The sequence below is a fragment of the Sylvia atricapilla genome, chromosome 23 (assembly GCF_009819655.1).
Source record: "Sylvia atricapilla isolate bSylAtr1 chromosome 23, bSylAtr1.pri, whole genome shotgun sequence".
Classification (NCBI taxonomy): domain Eukaryota; kingdom Metazoa; phylum Chordata; class Aves; order Passeriformes; family Sylviidae; genus Sylvia; species Sylvia atricapilla.
The window spans coordinates 4946921-4953592 of NC_089162.1; positions in this window are offsets into that span (position 1 = coordinate 4946921).

Genomic DNA, 6672 nt, shown 5'->3' on the forward strand with positions numbered 1-6672 from the left:
TCACTGCAATCACTTTTAATTTCTTTTCATAAATTATTATTATTTTTTTTAATCTTGCTTAAGCCAAACGCGGTGTTAACCCATGAGTGAAGGGTAACAGCTCTCTTGGGGCTGCCTGAGTGCTTCAGCCTCTATTAATTTTTTTCCTGGGGCTTTGCTGCCCAAAATCCTGAGCGTGTGTTGGTAATTGGACCAAAAAAAAAAAAAAAAAAGAAAAAAAAAAAAAAAAGAAAAAAAAAAAAAAAAAAAAAAAAAAAGCTGATTTCCATAATATCTGGATTTATTTGAAATAAATATTCCAATATTTGGATAACCTCCTCCACCCAGCATTGCAGGAAATCTTGCTGTCTTTATGGAGGAAAATCCGCTGGGTAAGCGCTTGGTGTTGTTCTTCGTGCTGGGAAAAGACAAACGAAATGTCCAGGAATAATTTCCATAAACTGCTCTTCTCTCCCTCCTTTCTCACCATCACACCACACACCATTAGATCATTATGGTCTATCAATTTGTCAGATTTCAGCAATTTCTTCCCTTTAAGGCTCCGAGATGAGAAGCCACTAAAAAGGCCTAAAACTGGAGAAAAATCATTTCGCAAAAACAATTGCTCCATTTGGATGTCAAAACACACAATATTCTCCTCCTTGGGAAGAGCGTTTTCTAAAAAATCACATCCCCCTCAGCAGCAATCATTTCCCCCTGCGATCCTGGCACTTTGAGCCTGTGGATCTCTTTCCTGGGAGCGAAAACGGAGCTTTAATTTCTGTTGTTTGGTTTTTGAGAGGCTCCACCTCAAACCTGCTCCAGAGCGTTCCTGTAAATTGATTTAATCTGCATATGCACACATATACACACAGACATTGCTGGGAGAGGGAGATTCCAGCAGCTCCTGCTTTCCCTATTTGCCAGGAAATCAATCCACGCCCTGGGAAGCAGCACAAAAAAACAGAGTGACCAAAAAAAGCAGGTGATTTGTCCCTGTTTTCTCTGCTCTTGTGTGACCCTCCTGTCTCCAGTGAAGGCTTGGGATGAATCCATGAGTCCAATGAGGATGATCACAAGGCTGGAGCAAGTTTCTCATGGGGAGGAAAAAGACTCCAAGGAGAGCTCAGCCTGAAGGGGCTCCAGGAGAGCTGGAGAGGGACCAGGGACAAGGGATGGAGGGACAGGACACAGGGAATGGCCCTAAAATGAAGGAGAATTAATTTAGATTAGAAATCAGGATGAAATTCTTTCAGGGTGGGCACAGAGAAGCTGTGGCTATCCCTGGAAGTGTCCAAGGCCAGGTAGGAGCACCCTGGGATAGGGGAAGGGCTTCCTGCCCATGGATGGGGAGGGACTGGAGGAGTTTTTCCACCCCAAACCGCTCTGGGATTGTGGATTCCAACCCTGGCTGGTGCCAGCAGCACCTGAGCCGTGTCCAAGGCTGGATTTGGGCTCCCAAAGCTCTCCCTGCCCAGCTGCAGGGCAGCCCAAGGGCTCTGGGATTCCATCAGCAACGAAATGAAGATGTGAAGAGGAGACAAGACTGTATTAAATCCTGGCCAGGGCTGGCTCCCAGGGGGAGGAGAGCAGCCCTGAGCCGCGACTTCAGCTAAATGCGCTTTCCCCCACACTCTCCGGGCTATTCCCTGCATCCCCAGGCCATTAGTGAGCCGGGCTGGCAGGTCAGGGAAGACAAAAAGGTCCCTGTAGCTCCCACCTGCCCCGGCAGAAAGGATGAGCTGATTATGTTCTACATTCAATCACCGGGAAGAATCAATCTGTAATTAAGAGACTCCTCTCCCACCCCTCTGTCAGGATTTCTTTTTTTTTTTTTTTTTTGCCTCTTCTCCCCTTCCACCCCCACCAAACCTTCCAGCACAAAGTCAATTTAATGAGATTTCTCAGTAACAAATGACCAGTTTGTAATAATTATATTTTCTTCTGCAATTGCCGCAGAAATGATTTAAAGCAGAGAAGGCTCCAATTTATTAAGCATCAAATTTGCTGCTGTGAACTTTTAACTACGAGAAGAGCCTGGAGACTGAGGGAGCTCTGGGCTGTGCCTTGGCCCTGAAATATTGATGGTTTGGCGATCAAGATTTGACTCCTTGATGAAAATAAATGAATCCTGTGGCAGGCAGAGCCCAGCTGCACTTTCTACCCTTTCATCGAGGGGAGTGGGGTAAGAAATGGTGCAGGGAAGAACAATCCCATCCTTAAGCTGGTCCATCTTTTCCTAATTAATATTTGCAGGTGAAGGTTTAATTGCTGCACCCCTCACGGGCTCTCAGGGAAAAATCCAAAGCCAAAAGGGGAAGTTCTGGGCTGACAGGGATGCTGAGAACACAACATTCCTCCTGAAAAACATCAAATTCGTGGCTCCTAAACCTTGGAAAACCAAAATCCTGCTTCAGCCGTGCTCCCAAGGGTTTGCAGCTCATCACTGGACTGAATTTAGGGGGGAAAACCTCGAAGGGGAGGATTTATTTCTCTCAGGACATAACTCTGCTCTGCAAGAACCTCCACACTGCCAGGAGTTTTAAACCTGCCCGTTGTTTACCCAGAGCTGTGAAAATCCAGCTCTCTTTTCACAGCACACTTGTTACACCAACCTCCAGCGAGCCTAAAAAAAAAAAAAAGCCCGTTAATTTAATTAATTATCGCCGGTAAACGGGCCCCTGAGGGCTCCCAGAGGTAAAATGCATCTTGGCAAAGAAACAACAGAACTGACAGGAGCATCTGCCTCGCGGAGAATTACAGTGCCCACCTCGAGATGTTCGGTGGAGCAGCAGCCAGGTGTCCCTGCTCCTTCCCTGAGCGTTTTCCTGCGGCAAAAAATACTGAAAATTCCACTTTTAGGCAGCTTTTTGTGCGGTCACGTCCGCTGTTTTGGGGTTTCACGTGTGTGGGTTGAAAATTTCTGCACGCAAACACGTCTTGCTCTGGTAGGTTTGGAGTAAGAGAGTGAATTTTTGCTTTTTTAATGAGATAAACCCAAATCACATCCAGGCAAAGGGATTTGGATGTCCCTGCTCCTTCACTGAGTGTTTCCCATGGCCAAAATACTAAAAATTTAACTTTTAGGCAGCTTTTTGTGTGGTCACATCCACAGTTTGGGGGTCACACACTCAAAAATCAGGGTTTGGTGTGTTTGGCTTGAAAATTTCTGTACACAAGCACGTCCTGCTCTGGCAGGTTTGGGTTGAGAAAATCAATTTTTTTTTGCTTTTTTTAATGAGATAAACCCAAGTCACATCCAGGGAAAAGGATTTAGGGTTCATCCAGCAGTTGTCAGGAGCTGAGGGATAAAGTGGTGCCTTATTTTGGCAGTTTGGGGGGAATCACCAGGCAGCTGAGGGGAGTTGGGTGAATCCCAGACTCTTCAGGGGAGTTGTGCCAATATTTGGGAGCTGAAGATCCAGCTCAGAGCCTTTGGCAAGGTCATTTCACACATTGTCTGGGAACATCTTGGCCCCTTCACCTGGAAAAAAGCGCCAGAGGTACCTTAAAGACCCAATTGTATTGCTTTTCCTCACATCCCATCCACACTTGGATTGAGTTTTAATTTAATTTAATTTAATTATTTAACTTTTTTTTTTTTAATTTTTTTTTACCTCTGACAAAAGAGGACACAAAACTGCACCTAAAAAAAACAAAACAAAAACTTCCTCTGACCTCGGCCTTGCTGCCATTGGAGATTTTCTCACTAATAATTTAATTTCTTTTTTTTTTTAACCCCCAGCACATCCATGGCTGCAAATAAGTGATTATCCCCAGCTTAATGAGCGAGAGGACAAACGACAACAAAAAAAGAGCAAGGATAATGCATCACGAAATGTGCTTTGTTCATTCGTTTGACAACCGCTGTTTAGTTGTAATTAATTATGATAATAATTTGTGGCACACCAGTTAATGTTCTGGAGGGGAATTTGTTCAAGTCTCGGGAATACCAGGCCTTCCCTCCAGCATTGTGCTGCTACATTTTGATTTTTTAAATATATTTTTAATATATTTTTAATTTTAATATATTTTGTAGTAATAATAATAATAATTATTATTATTATTATTATTATTATTATTATTACTATTATTACTATTATTTTAAGGAGAAAAAAAAATCTTGCATTTTAGGGGTGAGCACAGAGGATGCTGTGGAAAGAGGATAAAAATTACAAATTGCCCTGGGAAACCCGTTCAGGGTTATAAGGACAGAAAGGTTTGGCACCTCTGGGTTTGATATTTGAATTAAAAATCAGTTGAATAATATATAATATTTGAATTTGATTTATCTGTGGGGTTTGCCCAGATCTCTGCCACTGTGGAGGCGACACGAGGCCGCTGACACCGACGAATCTGCTGCTGCCGTTCCCATCCTGGTGCCAGGTGAAGGTTCTGCTCCTTGTCTCCTGGCCAAGGTCGGCATTAATGCACAGGAAACGTTGGGTTTGTGCTCAGCCTCGGGCGTTTGTGATTTCTGATTTACTGACACATTCACGGTGTCAGAGTCTGTCCAAGGATGTGATGTGCCCCACGACCGTCTGCAATGACTGAGGACTGAGACCCCGGACTCTGAAAGGAGCCCTGGTCTGGCTGAGGTGGAATGTTTGCCAAGTCTCAGAGGACTGGTCTGCATCTCCATGAGAATGGAGTGCAGGAACAATGGAACTGGTCACAGTGGACTGAGCCAAGGACAATGGAACTGGTCACAGTGGACTGAGCCAAGGCCACTTGCCCAAAGTGGTCTGTCCGTACCAGAGTGCGGCACGTACGTTGTGCAGCTTGTCCCTGAGCACCCAACATCGACACAGGTGGCTCCAGCTTTGGCTCTGTGACTCTCCTTTGTCCCAATCTTGATGCAGGTGGCTCCTGCTTTGGCTCTGTGCCCCTCTTTGGTTCCCGCCTTGACCAACCTATAAAACCCTGGAGACCCCTGCTCACCTTCGTGGTCACCCCACTGGAGAAGATCGTGTCTATGGGCATCTCGGCCTCGAGGACTCGGCCCTCCACGTTGGTAGCTATAATCCCCTTCTCCTCTTTTCTCTCTTTCTCACTATTCTCTATTTTCTCTCCCACTATCGCATTTTGGTGGCACTAAATAAAGGTGCATTTTTTGTTGTATTGAGTTAGCCCCTGCTGTGTCTTTTGCGCTCTGAGATCCCAAAACGAACCATCAGGTTCCCCGCATATGTTTGTGGACCCTGACACAGCCCTGAGCTCTGACTGGCCAGAAATGAGAGAAACGAGGTGAAATGGAGCACCTCCAGCTCCTGCCAAGGTTATTGAAGTGCCAGTCACCCAATAACGAGGTGACACCCGTATTATTTATATTTCTGACCCGATAATGACCACCCAAGGCCTGCAATGAGGACTTTTTCAATCCAAAAACCACCCAAACCCATGAAGAAGAAGGAGGATTTAGACAAAGCTGAAAATCCTCCGTCTTGCCCCATGTATCACCATACACTAAAATAAATCCCAAATCTCAGTTTTGCCCCCTGTGATATCACACACTCCTATCCAAACCCCACACCCACAATCCCAGGGCTGTCACTCAATTTTGGGAGCCTTTTCCACGGCCTCAGGTCTCTGCAGTGTTTGCTGGGGGTCAGTGCCTGTGAGCACAGAAAACCTGAAAATTTTCACCCTCCAGGCTTCCAAAAGTGCCAGAGATTTATATATAAATATATCTATTACTCAAGACATCTGTAATTACTGCCCAAATCTGCATTTTGTTCTCCCTTCCCAGAATGACCGGTTTGGAAGAGATCATCAGGACCAGCTCAGGAAATTCTCCCTTGTCAAAACTCCCTGGCTGCAAAGTTCCCTCTGGAGTCTCCCCTGTCCCTGCCCATCCACAGATTTGGGGCTCTTTCCATTTTTTCTTCCTGCAGACAAATTTTGGATTTTGTCCTTGCACCACTCATGGAGACAAAGGCATTGTCATCCAAAGGAAAAGGGGAAAAAAAAATCCGAGGCAGAGCTGCCTTCAGAAGATGTGAATTAACTGCAGGTCAAAGAGAAATGGGAGGGATTTGCTGAGCAATCAGTTCAGGATCCTTCTGTTTAATTATCAAATTCTTTAATGATCCCTCTAACGAGCTGCAGCAGTGTGGGTGTATCTTTCTGTGGATTGCACAGAGAATCCTCTCCTCACAAAGCCCTGGGAGACCCAGGGCAGCTCCAGGTGCCACAAGACCCACAAAAATCCAACCCAAATGCAAGAGCAGCTGGGATTTTTAGGATTTCTGCAGGATTTTTAGCATTTTTAGCAGGGCCGTGTCTCAGGCTCTGCTGCAACTTTGGAGTGACCTTGATGAGCCCCTAAATTTCTTTCCGCCCTCACCACAATTCCTTTCCTTGACTTCTCTTGCCCAAATGTTTCTGCAGGTCCTTTATGGTGGGCCTGGGGAGCCTTGAGCTGTTCCCAAACCACAATTAATAACAAATAGAGGCAGATTTTGGCCCGGCACAATGATCAGGCTTCAGCAGGGATAACAATATCCAAATTATCAGGTGAAAAAGCCTTCTGGAAAAAAGCAATTAGATAATAACAGACCTTTGCCAGAGTCATCAAAGACTTTTCATGCTGGGTTAGAAAAATCAGGACCCAAGAATGAATGGGCTTGGATTGGATTAAATAAAAGAAATGTGCCAACCTCCTCACCAGCTCCTACGTGGGACTGGAGCTTT